The 24,875-nt window shown below is 41.5% G+C and overlaps 1 protein-coding gene across 8 annotated transcripts in view; it reads left to right on the top strand.

Annotated features, from left to right (window-relative positions):
• The window catches only part of rin2b (Ras and Rab interactor 2b), a 164,586-nt gene that overhangs the window by 62,814 nt on the left and 76,897 nt on the right, over positions 1 to 24,875 (top strand). For 2 of the 8 annotated variants that reach the window (XM_043696520.2, XM_087991606.1), the window contains exons 2-3: positions 12,609 to 12,664; positions 23,193 to 23,315. The gene's annotated coding sequence lies outside the window, so the exon portion shown is untranslated. Of the gene's footprint in view, positions 1 to 11,300; positions 11,359 to 12,608; positions 12,665 to 23,192; positions 23,316 to 23,649; positions 23,693 to 24,875 lie in introns of those variants that run through there. The other 6 variants (XM_043696522.2, XM_087991605.1, XM_043696521.2 and 3 more) reach the window with 5 other exon arrangements.

Consider the following 24,875-nt stretch of genomic DNA (forward strand, 5'->3'; position numbering starts at 1 on the left):
TAAAAATCACACAACACCAGGTTATAGTCCAACAGGTTTATTTGGAAGGACGAGTTTTCAGAGCACTGCTCCTTCAACCATCTGGATACCTCCGCTCGCTGCTTGCTCCAAAGGATCTCCATGGTGGAGATCAAGCAGCAACATCCTAGGCATTCAGCCTCCTTGGACACTGGCATCCAACACGTGTCAGCCTCTCTGAACCAATGTGGCACATTCCTGTTGTGATTATAGTATGCTTCCGCACATCAGTACTGCACCTCTGGTCGCACCGGCAACTCTTATTGCAATACTGCAGCAAGGATACCGTGTGCTCAGGGACACACACACACACACACACCATGACTGGACCAGAGCTTCATCTGCAGGCTATTGGCTCACTGCTGCAGCACTCACTCACCCTGAGTCCACCTTGAATCTCTCAACATTCCTGCCTTCCCTCTTGTGTACTTTGCTCCCTCAGCCAGAGATACCAGTCTCCTATTACTTCTGTCTTTCCCTGCTGTTTAGCAGAGACACAAAGTTAGGAAGTTCATCATGGTTGTCAGCGTCCAGTCAAGGGAGCTGGCCTTCTCTCAGGGGTCCTGGCACAGTAAGTCAAAAGCAACCTATTGGGCATGGGCACTCAGGTGCCCAAAGCAGTGGAAGTCCACATAAAGGAAGAGAATCTGAATGTCATGAAACCCTCCAATGGTCAAGACTCTCTCTTCCCTAGTCTTTCTTTCAATTGTAGGCTGCTTTGCTACTGGATTGAAAGAGATGCAGGTACTAAGGGAGATGAAAGTGGGACAGATGCTGATCTTGATGTCGGTGAGAAGGTGCCCAAGCAAGTGAGTAGGCAACACAGAGGGCATTCAGGATACTGGTGTCAAGGGTTTCGGAATAGTTGATGGCAAGTGAGTAAAGATGTCACAAGCAATACTGGGAGTGGTACAGCATTAATATTTTGTAGGGCAACTGTTAACATTCAGATTTCTCAAAGGAAGAGAAAATTTAAAGGAACTTTGCATTTAGTGTAAAATTTATAATTAGGACCATCCTCTCTTGCAGGGTATTTTGGATCTAAATTACACAACAAGGGAGAGAAATAGAGTCACATAAAACAACAAAAACATGTTACTGTAGAGTTGCTGTTACAAATCAATAAATGTGTAGTAGTGGAAGGGAGCTTCTCAAAATGGAGACCTGTGACCAGTGATGTTCCACAGGGATCCACGCGGGACCACTGTTGTTTGTGATATACATAAATGATTTGGACGAAGGTGTAGGTTGCCACATTAGTAAGTTTGCAGATAACACTAAGATTGGTGGAGTAGCAGATAGTGAAGGGGACTGCCAGAGAATACAGCAGAATGGTGAGTTAGGCAGAGAAATGGCAGATGGAGTTCAATCCAACAAATGCGAGGTGATGCATTTTGGAAGATGCAATTCAAGAGCGAACTATACAGTAAATGGAAAAGTCCTGGGGAAAACTGATGTACAGAGAGATCTGGGTGTTCAGGTCCATTGTTCCCTGAAGTTGGCAATGCAGCTCAGTAGAGTGGTCAAGAAGGCGTATGGCATGCTTTCCTTCATCGGATGGGGAAAGAGTTGGCAAGTCATGTTAGAGTTGTATAAAACTTTGGTTCGGCCACATTTGGAATACTGCGTACAGTTCTGGTCGCTACATTACCAAAAAGATGTGGATGCTTTGGAGAGGGTGCAGAGGAGGTACACCAGGTTGTTGCCTGGTATGGAGGGTGCTAGCTATGAGGAGACATTGAGAAGTTTAGCATTATTTTCATTGGAAAGGAGAGGTAGAGGGGGGATCTGATTGAAGCCTACAAAATCATGAGGTATAGACAGGGTGGATAGCAAGAAACTTTTTTTTTCCTCAGAGTGGAGGACTCGATTACTAGGGGTCACAAATTTAAAGTGAGAGGGGAAAGGTTTAGGGGAGATATGCATGGAAAGTTCTTCACGCGGAGGGTGGTGGGTGCCTAGAACGTGTTGCCAGCAGAACTGGTAGGGGCAGGAACAATAGCGTCATTTAAGATGTATCTAGACAGATACATGAATTGGTGGGGAGCAAAAAGATACAGATCCTTAGAAAATAGGCGGCAGGTTTAGATAGAGGATATGGATCGGCACAGGCTTGGAGGGCTGAAGGGCCTGTTCCTGTGCTGTAATGTTCTTTGTTCTTTCTTTGTTCTGTGTGACATGAATGGAAAGATGGAGCTCAGTTAAAGTCATTAAAAAGGAAGTAACCATGATAGCAACATCAACTCAAATAATCAAGAAACACAACAGCCTTTTAAACCTCTGAGACATCAAAGATGAAGTTGAAAGGCAACAGAGAACCACACCCAGTCTCTCTTCATTCAATTACAGAATAATGGAGTGTTGTCGTCATCTTTGCAGAGGTCCTTGGAAAAGGCCGACACGTCTGTCTTGCGTAATAGTTACTGTATCTGCTCATTTTGTGTAAAAGATGGTTGGTTTTAATTGAAAGACATTAATTGTAGAGAATTACAGTCTTTGGACCACCATGTCTGCACCAGTCATCAAACACCCAATCATTCTAATCATATTTTCCTGCACTTGACCTATAACCTTTTATGCTGTGACATTTCAAGTGTTCATCTCGCTAGTTCTTAAATATCTTGAGGGTTCCCACCTCTGCCCTTCTTTCAGACAGTAAATTCCAGATACTCACCACTCTCTGGGTGAAAGAAGTTCTTCCTTAAATTGCCTCTAAAATGCCTGCCCCTTTACCTTAAATCTACTTATCAATCCCTCTACTAAGGGGAAACCTCTTTCTATTTGTCCTATTAAAGCTCCTCATAACTTTGGATACCTTGATTGGATTATTCACATTTTTAACTACCTCTCTAGGTAATCAGCTTCTGTACATTTTATGCACTACTGTATTTGAAGTCCAGATCAATTATCTGCAGTTGGTTATTAACTTCTCCTTTCAATCTGAGTTGAGGACAGTACGTAATGGACTGAGTTTTAGGCAAATGCAGTTTCCCTTCTATAAAACAGTGAAGGTGACTTTGTTGTAAGGAGTGCGCTGGGTCTTTATTGGAAGCTTTTAAAAGTGATCTAAGAAAAGACTTCTCATGTTTTGTAGGCAGAAGTGAGTACTACAGATTAGAATCAAGATTAGAGTGGTGCTGGAAAAGCATAGCAGGACAGGCAGCATCCGAGGAGCAAGAAAATCGACATTTCGGACAAAAGCCCTTCATCAGGAATCATATTTTGTCCCAAGCCATTAACTAACTCCTGAACAGGCCGAATGAAGAGGCTGTGTGGCTCCTCTCGCGACCACTCCAGTTTTTGTGAAAGACTGTCCAAAGCCCTGGAAAAATTGTACAGCGGAAGCTGAGAGAAAGTGTGGAAAAGATTCACAGTTGCCAGTATTAAAAGGAACCAACAATTGGCAAAGCTTCAGCAGGCTGGGATCTTTTCTGTTGAAAAGGAGCAAGACAAACCTGAAAGAGGAAAGTAAAATTCTACAATGGATTTGTTAGGGCGGGTGTGAAGGACCTGACTTCAGTTGTATTTCGAGTGAGTTTATTAGTTGCTAAACATGAGAGAAAGTAATGATGCAACATATCCACACAGGTTAGAAATGAGGTGTGATTCCAAAAAAATGGGGTAAAAACCGAGTCAGTCTCTGGGTTATTCTTGAAGAGTAGATAAAAGAACGTTGCTGGTTAAACAGTTGGTGTTGAGATCCTTGGCTTTGCAGTTACTTGAAATGCTTTTGTCCTATTTTCATTTGATTGGCTAGCTGCCTTCTAGGACTCAGAGCAAGATAGTTCTTTGACTGCAATGCAGGGGTAACCAGTTTGTCCTCTGTAACTTTCACAAAACTAGACTTGCTATGCATGAGTACTTCAACCTAATGCCACACATGAGCCCCTTAGCTCACTAGCGTGCCTTCTTCCACTAGGGAACGTAGACAAAATTGAACTAGCTTTTAATCCATGTTCTAGTGTACTCGTGAAAGAGGAGGACATAAAATGTCTCTCACTCAGACTGCTGTCTTTTTTTCTCTCATCATGTCCCCAGTCTGAGATAACACCCAGAAAATTACTGTTTACTTTTTAGTACTTTTCTCCCTTTAAGCCCATGCCTTTGAAGATTTCTTAGCACCTCATCAGGTGTGACATTCCAGGATGTGACTGTCCTGATAGTCACTGAATTTACATCCACAGTCACCTTGGCCATGCGTCCTTTCAAAAAACATGTTGGCATTAAAATATTCAATATGTCCAAAGGTGATCTGGGGTTATGATTCATGATGATGAGAATTGATATGATAGACATTGTTGAAGGACCTGAATATTAGGCCTTACTCTTTCAAAGCCCCAGGCTGTTCTGCCCAGTACCCCACATGACATCATTGTAGGAGCTGCTGAAGGCACTCCTCAATATTAACCCTTTCAGACCTTGTACAACAGAAGACACTAGAAAAGGGAACAGGCAAGGCCATGGTGGGATTTGCAAATACAGATGAGAATTTTAAGGCGTTGCTTAACTGAGAGTGAATGTAGGTCTAGGAGCACAGGATTCTGTGTAACTGGGACTTGGTGTGAGTTGTGAGCAGAATTTTGAAAGATCACTAGTTTATATAGGGTATGGAACATTCCTGGAGTGCACGGTAATAGTCAAACTCATAGGTAACAATGGCATGAATAAGGGTTTCGGTAGCAGATGAGCTAAGATGGGCAATGTTTCTGAGGTTGAAGTAGGCTTCTGTGAATATTTACGTGGAGGAATTTCCTTACCCTGAATACGGGAAGGAATACTCAGTGCTCAAAAGATTGACTTGAGATTCCCTTGCACACAAATGCCCAGATGTTCAAAAACCAGCTTAAGGCCAGCCTATATGTTATCTCCCAGCGTAGTAAAAGTGAAGGGAAGGAATGTTCAAAGTTGATGTACTACACTTTTAAGTTTTGGGCTTTGTTTGTTACCCTTTTTATGATAATTCTGTACTATCTGAAAAGTTACTACAGCATTCATGATCTTACTACTCACTTATCTCAGACAGCTGTAATTAATAGACAAATTAGTTAAAGCAAAAAGCACCAAGATCTCGAAGGAGAGAGATCCAGAACTGTCTGCTTCTCCTTGCACACACGTGTTTTTTAATCCTACACGTTTGAGATGGGTAGTATTTATTCAATAGCAAGTAATATCTCAATCAAAGAAATGTGGAACTATTAAGACATCAAGTAATTTGTTATTCGGATAACTTGGGGGCATATCCTTTCACGAATTACAAAGGTATTCAAATTACCCACTTTAATACAGAGGAACCTTGATTATCCAAAGGACATGGGCAGGCAGTATTTCGTTCGAATAATCGAATTCCGGATAATCGAATGCCGGATAACATAGTTTAGCCGAGCATCAGGACCTTGCGATCTTAGCGGATAATCCAATATTTGGATAATCAAATGCTGGACAATCGAGGGGCCTCTCTACAATATTGAAGAGTGTGTAATCTGAGTGTTTTTGATGACTTGGACTTTTTTTGTGGTTCTCAATTATTGCTTTTCCAGGCATGGCTTTAACATTTGGCGAAAGGAATATTAAAGAGAGACGTCCTGTATAAATGACTATTTTTGTTGTCAGCTTTCTCTTCTCCTTTGTTTGAAAATGTCAGTTCTTTCAGTATGTTATGATTCTATGGATGTTAGGTGCCAGCTTGTACCTTTAACGAAAATGATAATTATTCATTCATAGTAACCTATGACAATGAATACTGTAGGTGGTTTATTTGGAAACATCACAAGGGAAGTGCCACGTGATGCCCAAGCTTTCATTGCCAGCAGGGAATGCTGGATAGTAGTTGGGAATCAGAACCCTGCTCACTATTTGTTCAGAAGTTTGATTGGAATAAGATTTGGTACTGCAAGGAGATACAAGTATCCTGAGGAGTAGGTTGAACTTGCTGGAACTATGGTTACGATGATGTAAAGCAATTTTAAGTTGTATCTTTTGATCCCCTCTAATGGCTTGTCACGTCTTCTAAAATATCTTGTGACATTTTACCATGCAAAAGACAAATGCAAATTGGTGTTCTCGTTATAGAGTTAGTCAGAACCATTGTTGATTAAACTAGTATTACCTGTTTTAATTCCTTCGATTACTGTAAACCTCATTAAATCCTAAAATTAATTGGCATGCTACTCATTGTGTTCGTTAAGTGCCACACCAATGAATGAAAGTTGGAGGAACCATTCACATAATTAATAGCTTTAGTATCATCAGTATTGTTTATACAGGGAAACCTCGATTATCCGAACGAGCTGGGCGGGCATTATTTGGTCCGGATAATTGATTATTTGGTTAATCGATTAAATGCCTTTCCTCTGGGGCTCGGAGCTTTTAAAAGTCTGCTCCCTGTTCAGGAGAATAGCAGCAGCGTGCGAGACACCGCCCTCTGCCCAACAAACCCGTGCCCCGCCTCCCAGCACAAAGCGCGCGAGCCCCCGCCTGCACCAGAACCCCATCCAACACCGCCCCCCCCGACCCCTCAACACCGCTCCCCCGCCTGCTCCCCCATCCCCGTCCAGCACTGTCCCCACCCCCTCTCCTGCCTGTACACAAACAACAAGATTGCTGCTGCTGCCTTTGTGTGGTAAGTGTCCAAATACACACACACCTTATTTACTACAACTTTTTGACAGGTTCCACCTATGTCCTGTACAGGAAAATGTTGGAGAGATTATCTAGGGACAGGGTTTTAGGGTACACCCCTCTGTAGAACTCCAGGGAAAGTGTGAGAAGAGAGAGGGAGGGCAGGTGGTCAGTTATTTGGAGACGGTGCCTGTTTAATCACTGTAAACAAAAGACGCGATCACTGTTGAAAACACATCTTTGATGTAATGTTTCTGTTGGGACCTCTGGATCTTCGGATAATCCGATTTTCGAATAATTGGTATTTGGATAATCTGGCGACACGGTTACTCAGTGGTTAGCACTGCTACCTCACAGTACCAGGGACCTGAGTTTGATTCCAGCTTCAGGTCACTATCTGCATGGAGTATGCATATTCTCCCCCTGTCGGCATCTGTTTCTTCCAGATGCTCTAGTTCCCTCCCACAGTCCGAAGATGTGCAAGTTAGGTGGATTGGCCATGCTATGTTGCCCATAGTGTCCAGGGATATGCAGGCTAGTGACATAGTCTTAGGAAATGCAGGGTTACAGGGATAGGGTTTGGGTAAGATTTCTTCGGAGGGTGGTGTAGTGATTAGAACCAGGTAGATCTTGTTGACTACAAGATCCTTGATTAGGTTTGTTAACCTGGGCCAATCAGGATCCCCTGGATGACCAATATTAACAGGGGATGGGTGCTGGGGAAAAGTAAGCACTACTGCTGTCAGGAGGTAGTGTGGGGTGATTTAATAAAAAGAAAAACAAGTGTAAACCAAAAAAAATTAACAGGGGATTTAGAATCCCCTCAATTCAGGGGACTGACTCTAAGCGGCTGGCCACAGCCAGTGTACAGTGCATAATTTAATAAAGAGAGACTTGGTGACAGGACTGTGGCCACTGTGCAGTTGTTTCAGTCAATGTAGACTCAATGGGCTGAATGGCCTCTTTGTGAGCCGGTATGGTGGCTTAGTGATTAGCACTGCTGTCTCACAGCACTAGGGACCCTGGTTCGATTCCAGCCTCTAGCGACTACGTGCAGTCTCCCCATGCCTGCATAGGTTTCCTCTGGGTGCACTGGCTTCCTCTCTCAGTCCAAAGGTATGCAGGTTACATGGATTGGCCATGCTAAATTACCCACAGTCTCCAGGGATGTCCAGACTAGGTGGATTAACCATGGGAAATGAAGGGCTACAAGGATAGGGTGGGGGCTGGGTCTGGATGGGTGGCTATTTGGAGGGGAAAGTGAGGACTGCAGACGCTGGAGATCAGAGTCGAAAAGTGTGTTGCTGGAAAAGCGCAGCAGGTCAGGCAGCATCCGAGGAGCAGGAGAGTCAATGTTTCTGGCATAAGCTGTTAGAGGAGCAGTGTGGACTCGATAAGCTGAATGGCCAGTTTGCAAACTGTAGGGATTCTATGATAAACTGAAGCAGAGATCCAACAGGTCATTTATTGAGATGTGATATTAGAAGTTAGGGTGAGTATGACTTTGTGTATGTAATGAATTAATATTGGAGTAGTTTGCAAGCTGAGTAAAGTATTTTAACTAGATCGCACTGGATGTATTCAAAGCCCTGATCTGGAGTGTTTTTGAATTGTGCAACACCTGCCGCACCCCCACCACACAACCTGCTCTTGTATAGGGACACTGAGGCCAATCGCAGTGTCCTAACCACTGCGTTTGCAGAAATCACTTTACACAGACTCAACATCAAAGCTGCGCGTTGGTTTGCGTGACTTTTTTCTTTCAGTTTGCCATTCCCCTTTCCAATTTCATGTATAATTGCTACGCTTCTGAAGAAGTGTCAGATTGCACGGTTCATCCAACTTTCCACTCCTACGTACTGGGAAAATTATTTCCAGTTTGGATTTCCTACTGCATGAAAGAGTTGGGAAGAGAGAGAACTTTCAGTCTATCTAAGAAATTTGCATTTTTATATTATGCTTTTCTCAACCATCAGACATCGCAGAGCATTACACAGCCAAGTAAGTACTTTCTGAATGTGGTCACTGTTACAGTATAGGAAGTGCAGCAACCAGTGAGAGCTCAACAAGTTCCTGCAAACAGTAAAGTGTGGTGTGGATTTGAGGGATAAATATTGTTCAGGACATCTGGGGTTCATTCCCTCTTTGAAGTGTTGTCTTAGCATCTCTTCCATCTCCATGAGCAGGCAGCCACTTTGAATATCTTACCTGAAAAGCCTATGACAGTCTGACTAGAGTGTCAGCCTTGACTATTGCGTACAAGTCTTGGAGTGGTACCTGAATCCATAACCCTCTGATACAGAGGTGAGAGAGTAATGATAAGTGGGCAATTTTCTCAACCACTGGTCTGCCCAGGACCATATAGAACATAGAACAGTAAAGTACAGGAACAGGCCATTCGGCCCACGATGTCATGCCAACCATGATGCAAAATTAAACTAATCCCTTCTAACCACCCCAGGTCCATAACCCTCCATCGCTTGCATATTCATGTGCTTATTTAAAAGTCTCTTAAGCACCCTTATTGTATCTGCCTCCACCACCACCCCTGGCAGTGCAGTCCAGACTCCTATTACACTCTGCGTAAAAAAAGACTTGTCCTTCATGTCGTCTTTGAACTTTGCCCCCTCACCTTAAATGCATGCCCCCTATTATTAGATGTTTCAAGGCTGGGAAAAAGATTCTGACCATCAACCCAACCTGTGCATCTCATAATTTATTATAGACATCTATTTGGTTTCCCCTCAGCCTCCACCACTGGAGAAAACAACCCGAATTTTTCTAGCCACTTATTGTAGCTCATAATTGTAATCCAGGCAGCATCCTATATGTGGGAATGGAGGTTTCCTTCAGACAAGGTGTTTTTATCATTTTAAAAATGGATTGTCACTCAAAGGTGACTTGGGAAAATAAATGTCAAATCCGCATCCTTTTGAGAGTTATTCTAGGTCCATTTGACGTTTGTATTTGACATTCATCTCGTCTTATATTATGTCCAAAGGTAACACCAGTTAGGGTGAGGTAATGTCATTAATTTCAGTAGATTGTTGAACCTCTCTTCAGAGTCATAGTCATAGAGATGTACAGCATGGAAATAGACCCTTCAGTCCAACTCGACCAGATATCCCAATCCAATCTAGTCCCACTGCCAGCACCCAACCCATATCCCTCCAAAGTCTTCCTATACATATACCCATCCAAACGCCTTTTAAATGTTGAAATTGTACCAGCCTCCACCACTTCCTCTGGCGGCCTATTCCACACATGCACCACCCTCTGCATGAAAACATTGCCCCTTAGGTCTCTCATATCTTTCCCCTCTCACCCTAAACCTATGCCCTCTAGTTTTGGACTACCCCACCCCAGGGAAAAGACTTTGTCTATTTATCCCATCCATGCCCCTCATGATTTTATAAACCTCTGTAAAGGCACCCCTCAGCCTCCGATGCTCTAGAGAAAACAGCCCCAGCCTGTTCAGCCTCTCTCTTTTGCTCAAACCCTCCAACCCTGGCAACATCCTTGTAAATCTTTTCTGAACCCTTTCAAATTTCACAACATCCTTCTGATAGGAGGGAGACCAGAATTGCACGCAGCATTCCAAAAGTGGCCTACCCAATGTCCTGTACATCTGCAACATGACCTCCCAATTCCTGTACTCGATACTCTGACCAATAAAGGAAAGCATACCAAACACCACCTTCACTATTTTATCTATCTGAAACTCTACTTTCAAGAGCTATGAACCTGCACTCCAAGGTCTCTTTGTTCATACCGTTAAGTGTATAAATTGCGCTAAGATTTGCTTTCCCAAAATGCAGCACCTCGCATTTATCTAAATTAAACTGCATCTGCCACTTGAAAGCGCATTGACTCTAAAGTGAAAATTGTTCCTTTTGGGCTTTTGCATTAATTTTTTGATGTTCTGCCATGACCACTTGGTGGCTTTAGACAAGAAATGAGAATGTCTGGTTCCCAGAGGTTTACCGAGTTTCCAAGAGCCAGCCATTTGGTACCGCTGTGAGAATAAAAGGCCAAATGTTTCTTTTGCTTTTTACATCTCGGTTTCTTTCCTGTACTGAACCAAGAGCCATTATTGAAATTCTGAACCTGTTCGACCATTGGGATGAAGCTTAGGTTCCATCATCTTCTCTGTGGCTCAGTAGTCTGCACCAACATTCCTCTGATCCCACCATGACTATTGTAAAAGCAGGTGTAAAAGTAGGAGTAAAAGTAAATCAGATGGACGACTTGAACCTGCTCACCTGCTTTGTGGCAATTACAGCCTAGAGCACTGGGTCACCTTGACAATTTTGTCAAATAGGATAGTAAGCATGGTTAAATATATATGTCTGGAAGGGACTGGATAAGCATGTTGTGGAACCTATTTCTGTAGTGCTAGAATTCTCAAGTGAGCTATTAACTAGTAGCCTGGAAATAAATAACACTTGGATCCCAAACAGAAGTGCATTGGCAAAGGAAAGTTGTTTGATAGGGGACCCAACTTTCCTTTTAAATTACCTCATTACGAGTGATTCCTGCAGAAGTAATTTTCGTCCTATTGGCTGACCCAGCTGAGAGGCTTGCTGTGAGAACCTGGACAGCAGCCCACAGGAAAAAGGACGCCCTTTACTCTGTTTCTGCAACAGTCTCTGCATGGTGCAGAATGCTGTTTGTGTTGCACTTCTTGTATCGTGTTTAAAACATTATCCAGGGCTTCTTTAGGTAAGTGTGTTTAGACCGTTGGCTCTGCTAATCAGTCCACTGTTAGTATTTTGTTTCGCTGTTATTCATAAGAGGTTGATTTACATTAACTCTGATCAACGGAAGGCTGACTAAACATTCAAAGCAGTTTATTAATTGCATATGCAAGGTTTCCTCCTTTTTTCGCCAGGCTTTACCAGAAATGTTGCAGTAACTTTTTAAAAATTCTTTCATATTTACTATAATGGTCAGTAATGAAATACTTTATATATTATTATACAAATTAATTTTGAGTTTGGCTTGATCATGATGTGGTACTGCAAGTAGACACAAGTATCCGAAGGATTACATTGAACTTGCTGGAACTATGATTGTAATAATGTAAACCAAAGTAAGTTGTGGCTGTTGAACCCCTTTTAACGGTTTGTCATATGTCTTGTAATGTTTTATGATATAAAAGTCACTAAATGGAAGTTAGTATTTTCACTGTAGAGTTATTCCTAGAGTCTGATGATACTTAAGCTGTTATTACCTGTTCTAATTCCTCTGATTATTATAAACCTTGTAATGTCTGAACTTAACTGGCACATTCACATTGTTTTCGAAAGTGCCACACCAATGGTTGTAGGGTGGAGTAACCATTGATGTAATTAACGGCTTCAGTATCGAGGTAAAAACAATGACTGCAGATGCTGGAAACCAGAGTTTAGATTAGAGTGGTGCTGGAAAAGCACAGCAGTTCAGGCAGCATCCGAGGAGCAGTAAAATCGACATTTCGGGCAAAAGCCCTTCATCAGGAATACCTTCAGTATCATCAATACTTATTGTACTGTATGGATTGAGGCTGAGATTCAACTGGGAATTTATTGAGATATAGAGTTAAAGGTTAGAGTGAATGCAACATTATGTAAGGAATAAGTTATTTTAGTATTGGAGTACTTTGCAAGCTTAGTAAAGCACTAATTGAATAAGATTTTGCTAGATATATTCAAAGTGCTGATTGGGACTACTTTTTAAGTTTTGTCCAGCATTTTAGTGTCACCCAGGATAATGGGTACCCAAAGGTAAAATGCTATCTGCATTTTGAATTTGACTGTCTGTTCTCATATGGCAAACAATGAACTACAATTTAATTTCTCCACATTTAATATCTTATGAAAAATGTCAAAATGAGTTATAGTGAATGCTTTGACTATTAGCTAATCTGTCTTGAGGATTTCTTTTTAATTTTTGTTCATTTCTAATCATTTTCTTATTTTTTTAAATCTTAGTGACACCGTGACTCCTAATGGTGTAGCTGTCCACAGTGGATGAAACGTAAATACGGGTAAGTGCAATTTTCTGCTGGTTTACATCTTATTGAAGTCCTACAACACGAACACACAAGTTGCTGCACATTCAGAGCCCCTCAATGTTAAAATAACAACTTCCTAATTGTTGAATACATGCAGAGAAAGATGAAAGCAAGCTCATGTAGAGCATAAACACCAGCAGAGACCTATTAGATAAAATGGCCTGTTTCAATGCTGTAAATAAAATGTAAAAAAAGATTGAGCTGTTAACTTGCATTAGAACTGGACTAGCTCAGAAGTTATGTGACACCAGGTTATAGTCCAAAAGGTTTAATTGAAATCGCAAGCTTTCAGAGCACTGCTCCCTCATCAGATGACCTGACAAGCTTTCGGAGCTTTGCTCCCTCATGATTTAAAATGAATCTTTTGGGCTATAACCTGGTGTCATGTGACTTCTGACTTTGTCCATTGGCACCATTGGACTGGAATAGCACAAATGTTGATCAGGTGTGAGAAACACACAGACCTATGTAGTGCATCTGCACTGGCCAATGAATACAGCACCTGCAGGTAAATCAGCTTTATTATGTAGTCATTTGCATTAAAGCATTATTAGTTTATGATATGATATTGCTGCTTCAGCACTTAGTGATATAAGCGTAGATTTGACAGTGTTAAAGGAGGCACTTGACGGTTAATTTAAGAATATGAGAAGATCCTTTTTAAACAACTAGAAGAAAGTGAGGATTGCAGATGCTGGAGATCAGGGTCAAAAAGTATGGCGCTGGAAAAGCACAGTCGGTCAGGCATCATCTGAGGAGCAGGAGAGTTGATGTTTCGGGCATAAGCCCTTCATCAGGAATGTGGGCTTATTGCTGATGAAGGGCCTCTGCCCAAAATGTTGATCCTCCTGCTCCTCGGATGCTTCCTGACCTGCTGTGCTTTTCCAGCACCACACTTTTCTTGACCCTTTTTAAAACAAGTTAATGCCTTCATTAAAGCGGTGATCAGAAAGTTGTGGCATGAGCAAATTAAGTATTTTGGTGTTTGGTGTACCAAGTAATTTCTAAGCTATAGATCTTGATGTGAGAACCCTTGCAGGAGACTAGTTGAAACATTATTTTTCTCGGTAGAACGAATGTGGTGCAGAGAACTGGTTGCTTTTCGTTATAGGTTAATACACAGCTTGCATAATTCTTCTCAGTTTAGTGCATGGCTTTTGAAAAACATGGGTGTAGTTGCAAATAGCAAAAGTTAACCATCATGTCTGGCTCAATATCCAGCTGTTTTTACTGTCAGCTGGAAACATTGCCATATTTCGTAATAAGTGAATTTGGTTCATACATTCTGTGTGATACTGCCACTGTTTTGTTTTGTGTTCTTCAAATCAAAAATGCTGTAGGCCTGGTACGTGAGTCTGCAAAATCCGTGACACATTTAAACCATTCCAAGTGTTATGGGTGTGCACTTAAATTGAGCTATTGGATGTGAGTTGAAAATTACATCTTCTCAAGTTTGTCTCCTTTTATTCCCATGCCAGTTTCTTAGTTATAAACAAATAACTCAATCTCTCGACTTTAATACCAGATAGGTACGACCAAAAAGATATAAGATATGTATAAATTACTATCCTAGAAATTTGTCATGGTTCCTTTTGGCATCTTATACAAAACTTTAGCTTTATGAATGTTAGGGCAAACCGCAACGAGGCAAGGCTTCTGGTACGTGTAAAAATAGAGAGTGGATGATAAAGATGCAAAAAAACTATTGCCAACTTTCTCAGGGAATAGTATACTGTTTCAATGTCACAATGTGTTTTTTTTTAATTGAGCACAGGATTAACTTTCTCAATAAGGAATAAAGTTATTGAATGCTTGTTATTTTGAATGTTTGCTGCTACATTTGTATCAGATGCAACGGTGAATGTGACTCTATTTGTAACAACTGATTTCATTAGTAAAAAGGAAGTAAATGAATATCTAGTTCAATATTATTTTCCTCCATGGTAGCAACAAGCTGAAGAGGTTTGCTTTGGTCAATTATAGAGTCATACAGCGCGGAAACAGACACTTCAATTCAACCAGTCCCCACCAACCAGAATTGCAAACCAAAGTAGACCCACCTGCCAGTCATATCCCTCCAAACCTTTCCTATTCATGAACTTATCGAAATATCTTTTCAACTTTGCAACTGTACCTGCACCCACCACTTTCTCTGGCAGTTCATTCCACTCACGAATCACTTTGTAAAGAAAAAATAGTCCTTTATGACATTTTAAAATCCTTCTTCTTTCACCTTAAAAATATGCCCCCTAGTTTTGAGCTCCCCCACCCTAGGGGAAAGACCCTTGTCATTCACCCTACCTATGCTCCTCATGATTTTATAAACCATAATAAGGTCATGCCTTAACCTCCTCCATTCCAGTGAAAAAAGTCCCAGTCTTTCCAGTCTATTTTTATATCTCAAATTCTATTCTTGGCAACATCCTGGTAAATCTTTTCTGAATCCAGTGATATCCTTCCTATAACAGTGCAACTAGAACTGGACACAGTATTCCATAACAGGCCTCATCAATATCCAGTACAACCTCAGCATGATGTTCCAACTCTTTTATTCAAAGATCCGAGAAATAAAGGTAATGCTTTCTTAACCATGCTGCCTTCAAAGAACTATGTACCTGAACCCCTAGGTGTCTCTGTTCTACAACATTACCTAATTGTGAGTCCTGTCCTTGTTTGTATTCTCAAAATGCAATGCCTCTCATTTATCTAAAACTCGATCTGCCACTCCTCAGCCCATTGACCCAATTGATCAAGATCTAATGTAATGGTCTTGTGATTCTGGTTGTGTTGGAGGTTGGGAGGGTTGCGTGGGAGTCCGTGTCATTGCAGCAGTGGGCAGTTCTGTGGATTGCCTAGCCTCATCTTATGAAACCATATGAAAATACATATTTTCATGAGTTTAGTTTGCTTTGTCTATTATAAAGCAATGCCGAAGTCAGTTTCAAGTTGTTTTCCCTTGAGCGTCGGAGGCTGAAGAGGTATCTATAAACTTTATAGAGGTTTACAAAATTGAGGGGTATGGATAGGATAAATAGACAAAGTCTTTTCCCTAGGGTGGGGAGTCCAGAACACGAGGGCATAGGTTTAGGTGAGAAGGGAAAGATATGAAAGAGACCTAAGGAGCAACTTCATCATGCAGAGTGTGGTACGTGTATGGAATGAGCTGCCAGAGGAAGTGGTGGAGGCTGGTACAATTGCAACATTTAAGAGCATTTGGATGGGTATATGAATAAGAAGGGTTTGGAGGGATATGGGCCGGATGCTGACAGATGGGACTAGATTAGGTTGGGATATCTGGTCGACATGGACAGGTTGGACCGAAGGGTCTGTTTCCATGCTGTACATCTCTATGACTCTAATCTCCGACAACCTTCTTCACTGTCCACTATACCACCAATATTGGTGTCATCCGCAAATTTATTAATCATGCCTCGTTTATTCTCACCCAAATCACTTATATAAAGGACATGGAAAAGTGGACACAGCACCAATCCCTGTGGAACACCACTGGTCAGTCTGAAACACAACCCTCCACCACCACCCTCTGTCTCCTACCATAAAGCCAATTTTGTGTCTAATTGGCAAGTTCACCCTGAATCCCGTGTGATCTACTTTTACTAATTACTCTCCCATGTGGAACCTTGTCAAAGGCTTTACTAAAGTCAAAGTAAACAACATCAACTGCTCTGCCCTCATCAATCTTTTTGTTTACTTCATTAAAAATATTCAAGTATGTGAGACACTATTTTATTTGCACAGAACTATGCTGACTATCTCTAAACTATCCTTGCCTCTCCAAATGCATATAAAATCATCTCCAACAATCTACCCACCACCAATGTCAGACTCACAGGTCTATAGTTTCCAGGCTTCTTACAGCCTTACTTAAACCATGGCACAACATTAGCCACCCTCCACTCCTCTGGTACTTCACCTGGGTTTATAAATGATGCAAATATTTCTGCTAGGGTCCCTGCAATTTCCTCCCTAACTTCCCAAAACAACTCATCCATGCCGACCAGTTTTACTAAACTAGTCCCATTTGCCTGCATTTGGACTCTAAGCCTTTCCTATCCATGTACCTGTCCAAATGTCTTTTAACTGTTGGAATTATACCCGCCTCTACCACTTCCTCTGGCAGCTCATTTCACATGTGCACCATTCATGTGAAAAGGTTGCCCCTCTGATCCCTTTTAAATGTTTTCCCCACTCACTGTAAATCCATGGTAGTTTTAGACCACCCTATCCTGGGATAAAGGCCTTGGCTATTCACGTTATCTGTGCCCCTTGTGATTTTATAAATCTCTATAAGGTCACCCCACAACCATCTCCGCTCCAGGGAAAAAAGGTCAAAGCCTATCCAGCCTCTCCTTAAAACTCAAACCTTCCAGTCTCAATAACGTTCTTGTAAATCATTTTTGCACCCTTTCCAGTTTAATAACATGCTTCCTGTAGTAGGGTGACCAGAATTGTATGCAGTACCCCAAAGGTGGCCTTATCAACGGCTTGTATTACAGTGGCTATTTACTAGGTAGCAAGGTAGTTTAATAGATTGTTTTACCTAATTTCCTAGATGCAAGGAGAACGAAGAGAAAGAAATGGATAAAGAGCCATTATATTGATATTTCCTACCTGTGTGACATGAATGAATGTCATGGAGCCACTGGCCCAGCACTCCATTTAAGTTGTTCTGAAGTGGCCTTAGTAGGAATGATTTCAGTGTGGCATCAGATGTCATTGTAAGAGTCTGAATGATGTGCTCAACAGGATAAAGTTCCTAAATTACTTCCTACCGGACAAAACAGGAACCTTCGAACCTGATTCTGAAGATGAAACTGAAAAAGGTATTACAAAAAAACAATAGGAAATGCAAGCTGCGGCAGACCACATGAAGATCGAACAAAGCTGATCATCTGCCTGCCTTAATTGCTTCACTTCCGTTGATTCCCTAAAGATCAAAATAAAAGTGTCCATCTCTAAAGGTACTCAATAATGGAGCATCATAATTTCTAAAATAGGGAGTTCCACAACATTTTGAGTAAAGAAATTTCTCCTCGTACTTGGCCTAAATGATTAAGATTGTCTCCTGATGTTTTATATTTCCCAATCAGGGCGAGCAACCTCCACTCAGTGTCAACTTTGTCAGATCTCCTTACAATCTGGTTTATTTAACTGAGCTTACTTCTCATTGCTCTTCACCCGAAGGTCCAGGAGTTGGGTACGAAAAGCTCATTCAAACTTTAAGATCTTCAAACTTCTTAAAAGAATTAATGACGTCCTGTTACGTTCCTGGAAATATTAAGCAATATCAATCTTTTAGTTAAATTAGAATCGAAACAAAGATGAGCATTGATAATTCGATGTGTCTTAAAGTTAATGAACTTGAGACTGAAGAGAAGCTTGGGACAAATTCCAGTAATGGTTACATTGTCAGTCTCTAGATCAGGCTGCCTTTCATATTGTAAAAACAACTATGTAGCAGCAATCTAAAATGTGCTTATTTCCCTTGATTTGAGAAATACTTTTATAGCTTTGCTAACCTATTACTCCAAAGAGTTGAGAATGAGTGAAAATTGGCTTTCTACGCACCATGATTAATTGTATCCTTTTTGTTGGGATTTTGATTTATTGTTTGAACTTCCAGCTGTCTACCCTAACACAGTCTGGAAGTGCTCTCGGGCGCTGTTTTAGAGTGTTTTCCTGTAACTTTGAGAAGACTTCTTGTACAGCTAGTACTTAATAGTGCTTTCCAAAGGATTGAGCCTCTCAGACACTGCTAATATCTCAGTTCATTTGCAAATCTCCTGTAATATTTCACGCTGAAACAGGATGATCCTGACTGATGGTATACCATAGCAGTTTCCAGCAAGGGGATAGATGACTATCCAGCAAGGCGTTTGTTCTTGGGAAATTGTCAAATATTGCTGCTAAGAATGTCAATTTTAGGAGTTCTAGACATTTACTGAAAACACACCATTATGAAGCTGAACCTGGCTTGCAGCTGATCAGAGACCACTTTAATACCTTAGCAGGGATGACCGTGAAGGAACAATGGCAGATATTTCTGTGTATAATGCAGAAGTTGCAGGATCAGTTCATTCCTAAAAGGAAGAAAGATCCCAGGAGGAGGCATGGGCAGCCGTGGCTGACGAGGGAAGTTAAGAAACATATAAAGTTAAAAGAGAAAAAGTATAACATAGCAAAGATAAGTGGGAAAACTGAGGACTGGGAAGCTTTTAAAGAACAACAGAGGATTACTAAGAAGGAAATACGCAGAGGAAAAAATGAGGTACGAAGGTAAATTGGCCAATAATATAAAGGAGGATAGTAAAAGCTTTTTTAGGTATGTGCAAGGCAAAAAAATGGTTAGGACTAAAATTGGGCCCTTGAAAACAGAAACAGGGGAATATATTACGGGGAACAAAGAAATGGCAGAGGAATTAAATGGGTACTTCAAATCTGTGTTCACTGGGGAAGACCGAAGCAATCTCCCTGAGGTAACAGTGGCTGAAGGACCTGAACTTAAGGGAATTTATATTTGCCAGGATTTGGTGTTGGAGAGACTGTTAGGTCTGAAGTTTGATAAATCTCTGGGGCCTGCTGGTCTGTATCCCAGGGTACTGAAGGAGGTGGCTCGGGAAATCGTGGATGTGTTGGTGATTATTTTCCAGAGTTCGATAGATTCGGGGTTGGTTCCTGAGGATTGGAGGTTGGCTAATGTTGTACCACTTTTTAAGAAAGGTGGGCGAGAGAAAGCAGGAAATTATAGACCAGTTAGTCTGACCTCAGTGGTGGGAAAGATGCTGGAGTCTATTATAAAGGATGAAATTACGGCACATCTGGATAGTAGTAACAAGATAGGACAGGGTCAGCATGGATTTATGAAGGGGAAATCATGCTTGACTAATCTTCTTGAATTTTTTGAGGATGTAACTCTGAAGATGGACGAGGGAGATCCAGTAGATGTAGTGTACCTGGACTTTCAGAAAGCTTTTGATAAAGTCCCACACAGGAGGTTAGTGAGTAAAATTAAGGCGCATGGTAGTGGGGGCAAAGTACTAGATTGGATTGAAAATTGGTTGGCTGATAGGAAACAAAGGGTAGTGATAAACGGCTCCATTTTGGAATGGCAGGCAGTGACCAGTGGGGTACCGCAGGGATCAGTGCCGGGACCGCAGTTTTTTACAATATATGTTAATGATATAGAAGATGGTATCAGCAATAACATTAGCAAATTTGCTGATGATACAAAGCTGGGTGGCAGGGTGAAATGTGATGAGGATGTTAGGAGATTACAGGGTGACCTGGACAAGTTAGGTGAGTGGGCAGATGTATGGCAGATGCAGTTTAGTGTGGATAAATGTATGGTTATCCACTTTGGTGGCAAGAACAGGAAGGCAGATTACTACCTCAATGGAATCAATTTAGGTAAAGGGGCAGTACAGAGAGATCTGGGTGTTCTTGTACACCAGTCAATGAAGGCAAGCATGCAGGTACAGCAGGTAGTGAAGAAGGCTAATAGCATGCTGGCCTTCATAACAAGAGGAATTGAGTATAGAAGCAAAGAGGTGCTTCTGCAGCTATACAGGGCCCTGGTGAGACCATACCTGGAGTACTGCGTGCAGTTCTGGTCTCTAAATTTTAGGAAAGACATTCTGGCTATTGAGGGAGTGCAGCGTAGGTTCACAAGGTCAATTCCTGGAATGGCAGGATTACGTTACACTGAAAGACTGAAGCGACTGGGCTTGTATACCCTTGAGTTTAGAAGACTGAGAGGGGATCTGATTGAGACATATAAGATTATGAAAGGATTGGACACTCTGGAGGCAGGAAACATGTTTCCGCTGATGGGTGAGTGCCGGACAAGAGAACACAGCTTAAAAATACGGGGTAGACCATTTAGGACAGAGATGAGGAGAAACTTCTTCACCCAGAGAGTGGTGGCTGTGTGGAATGCTCTGCACCAGAGGGCAGTGGAGGCCCAGTCTCTGGATTCATTTAAGAAAGAGTTGGATAGAGCTCTCAAAGATAGTGGAATCAAGGGTTATGGAGATAAGGCAGGAACAGGATACTGATTAGGAATGATCAGCCATGATCATGTTGAATGGCGGTGCGGGCTCGAAGGGCTGAATGGCCTACTCCTGCACCTATTGTCTAGTGTCTATTGTCTTATAATGGGTGCCATTCCAGCCTATTGCACAAACGTTTCATGAAATGTAATGGAATTTAGTATTTCCTAACAGAAAAGGAGTATGTAATATGAAATATGAGATTGAAATAAAAATTCAAATAATGAATATGGCAGTCTGATCATGAATGAAAGAGAAAACATTAGGGAAAAAAGCAGAACTAATTTGCTGAAAACTTTTATAAATTAAGTCAGCACTCCAGAGGCAAATGTAGAATTAAGCCATTTTCTAAGTTTAAAAATCTCACAACACCAGGTAATGGTCCAACAGGTTTATTTGGAAGCACTAAATTTTGGAGCGCTGCGCCACCTGATGAAGCAGCAATGCTCTGAAAGCTAGTGCTTCCAAGTAAGCCTGTTGGACTATTACATGGACGTTGTGTGATTTTTAACTTTGTACGTCCCAGTCCAACTCCAGCACTTCCAAATCATGACTACCATTTTTTGATTAGATTAGATTACTTACAGTGTGGAAACAGGCCCTTCGGCCCAACAAGTCCACACCGACCCGCAACCCATTCCCCTACACCTAACACTACAGGCAATTTAGCATGGCCAATTCACCTGACCTGCACACTTTTTGGATTGTGGGAGGAAACCGGAGCACCCGGAGAAAACCCACGCAGACACGGGGAGAATATGCAAACTCCACACAGTCAGTCACCTGAGGCGGGAATTGAACCTGGGTCTCTGGCACTGTGAGGCAGCAGTGCTAACCACTGTGCCACCGTGCCGCCCTATATATAATTTTCTAAGTTTGTGATTTTGTTTCTCTAAAACCTTTATTGTTTACGTGCAGTACATAAAGCAACAGAGTGATATTGGTGATCTTTACTTTGTAATGAAACAGTTGTAATTGAAACATGACAAATTCTCTACTTAATATTTCACAAAAAGGCATGGGTTCGTGTGAAGCTCATAATTTGCTTTGAGCTTGCCGGCAATACTTGGATCAGGTGGAGATAATTGATCTCTCTTTATAAGTGCAACTCACCTGGCAACTTTTTTTATGATTCACCTATATAATCTGCTTCCCTGCTTATTAATTAGCAAATGTTTTGTTCAGCATGTAACCTTTTTGAGCAAACAATGGGTTCCCAGAAATGACTGTGAGCAGTGTCTTACGCCAACAATACTTGTCAGGGCTTAGTGATGATTTGTTGATTTGCAGTTCCAGGAAATAACTGTTGTGTACTTTGCACGTATTTACCATCAATCTTTGTATTGTTGCATATTTCTGCACCAGTTGTACCTTTTATTTTTGCGTAGATGGTTTCTTATAACAGTATTCGTCCCTCTGAAGAAACGTCATGGCAATTGCATGCTGAGACGCGAAGCAATAGCTGAGCTTTGAATTGTTATCTGTGTGGTAAAGTACTAGACACTTAGACAGGACAAGGTCAGAGCTGTGTTTGAGCTTGAAAGCACAAGTGAGAAACCTTTACAGCTAAAATGGCTACCTTCAATGTAAACTGTGCACTAATTCGCAGTTAATCCTAGTGCAACGGGTATGGATATTTAAGCAAAAATCAAAAGAACTGCGGGTGCAGTAAATCAGAAACAGAACAGAAATTGCTGGAAAAGCTCAGCAGATCTGGCAGCATCACTGGAGAGAAATCAGAGTCAACGTTTCAAGTCGAGTGACCCTTCCTGTTAACTCTGATTTCTCTTCACAGATGCTGCCAGCTCTCCTGAGCTTTTCCAGGAATTTCTGTTTTTGGTTCTGATTTACAGCATCTGCAGTTCTTTCGGGTTTTTATTCAAGAACAGCCTAAGTCCGATAAATTGTTGCAGACTGGGGGAAGTGGTGGTGTAGTGGTAATATCACTGGATTAGTAACCCAGTAGCTCACACTAATGTCCCGGGGACATGGCAGATGGTAAAAATTGAATCCAATAAAAAAATTTCCCTTTAAAACTCTAATGATAACCGCCAAACCATTATCAATTGTTGTAAAACCCAACTTGTTCCTGAATGTCTTGTTTCGAGGATAATCTGAGCTACATGCGAGTTTCAACCCAAAGCAATGCGGTTTGATTCTTAATTGCCCTCTGAACGATTAGGGATTGGTAATAAATGGTGGCATAGTCAGCAACACTCACATCCCATGAATAATTAAACAACGGCGTACTGTGGAAGTCAAAGGATAATTCAAGGTGCTTTCAGTGTTGGTAAGGCAAAAGTTAAAATTGTGAAACAGGCAAAAACAGAAATTGCTGGAGAAACTCAGCAGGTCTAGCAGCATCTTGGTAGATAAAACAGAGTTAGCATGTCGAGTTCACTGACCCTTCCCCTGGTTTTTGTTTGTTTCAGATCTCCAGCATCCGCAGTTTAGTTTTATTTTAGCGTTCAATTCAGTGCTACATCTCTACCAGATATGCCATTCTGAGGAAGGCTCATTGGACTCGCAATGTTCACACTGTTTTCTTTCCACAGGTAATGCACAGTATCCTTAGCTCTCTGTTTTATAGTTAAAATTGGGGTTTGTAATTGGTTTAGCTGTCTGAAATAGAATGTGTTTAATTTACAATGCCGACGTTTAAAATCCTTCAGCAAAGAAAAAAATTAATGTATCCTTAAATTTGCTTAAGTGAAAGGTCAATTGTTCATTCTGAAGGTATTTACTTAGACATAATTATTCTTTGCTGATCCAGATTGGTTGGACACACCTTGTTTCTTTATCCTTCCTGGTTAGATTAGAAGCATTTTGTTTGATCCATTGTTATAAACTTTGTCAGAGTCCTGCATAACGACGGCCATTTCTTTGCAGAGATCAAGCCAAAGAAAATGCAAGTTTTTTAGGGTGGAACCAGGCAAGTGAGCAACATGATTAAGCTTCATAAGAACCAGTAAGATTGGTCTGCTGAAGACTGGCATTTTGATGTGAATTAAGGCTTTTAATTGCAATCCAAAGCTGTTTAGATTGGAATGTACAGAGTGTGTCATGCCTTTTTTAAAAGTGTGCCGATTTAGTCCAGCCCTTTGATGGGTATTTGTTCTGGGTGTCTTAATGGGCACAAGCCCAGTTTTTCAGTGTCCTGGCCAGCCATTTGGTTCCATTTCCTGTTGACATGCAGTGAAATGTTGAAATTAGGAAAACCATCGCCCATTTGTATCCGGATGTTCCTGTGGGAAACTGTCAAATTCTTGTCATGTGTTTCTCTGAAAATCGCCGAGCATAAAGTTGGTGAGATTCTTACACCAGCTAGATTGGCAATAACTTGATCTGAGCACAAGCATTTTGAACTTCAATAAACCAATATTGGAAACATGCCCAGCTATGACCCGTTTCCATGTTTTGAATAGTCCAATGGGTCATTCAGAAAGTAACCTGCTGTAAATATGCAAGCTACATTGAATCCTACAAGGACTTGTCTGTTTAATTTCACTTATATAATTTATTTTAGGATTTTGAATTTCTGAGGTGTATTGCAGCCACACAGTTTTCAATATGAGTCACTTTTTCTGATGCATTTGGATGTCTTTTGGCTGTTGCTTAAATCCCTCCTCTCCTGAAGGGCTCTGATCATCCTGATTCCAAGTGGGATTTGAAGAGGGAACACAGAGGAGCTATGCCATGGGTCTCAGTAGACTTTTCAACCAAAAGGAAGTATCGCCACTAATTCTGATCTAGGGTCTGCGTGTGACATGTACAGAGAAATACCATATCCAGCATGAGCTGTGTTTGAGATTGCAAATCCGAGACCGGATTAGAACTGCCGCGGGCAGAAGGTGAAAGCTGGGTTTCCACAGGTTTCAAGCTGGGTCCATGATCCACATCCTGAACAAGCCCTGGCTGGATCCACAGTGGATCCCCGAGCTTTTGGAGAAGGTAGCTGTCCCCCTACCCCGTGTCCCCCCAGAAGGGCCATGTATACCAGACAGAACCGCAGCCTGAACCTGCCCACAGGGAGGCAGTTTTCAAGATGCTATCAGTTCTAGTGCACACACTGATTACGTAGACCTAGGAATCTTGGATGTAAAAAGCAGCTTTGA

The sequence above is a fragment of the Chiloscyllium plagiosum genome, unplaced genomic scaffold (genome assembly GCF_037043375.1).
Source record: "Chiloscyllium plagiosum isolate Xiang-an unplaced genomic scaffold, Cpla_swu_hap1 HiC_scaffold_10, whole genome shotgun sequence".
Classification (NCBI taxonomy): domain Eukaryota; kingdom Metazoa; phylum Chordata; class Chondrichthyes; order Orectolobiformes; family Hemiscylliidae; genus Chiloscyllium; species Chiloscyllium plagiosum.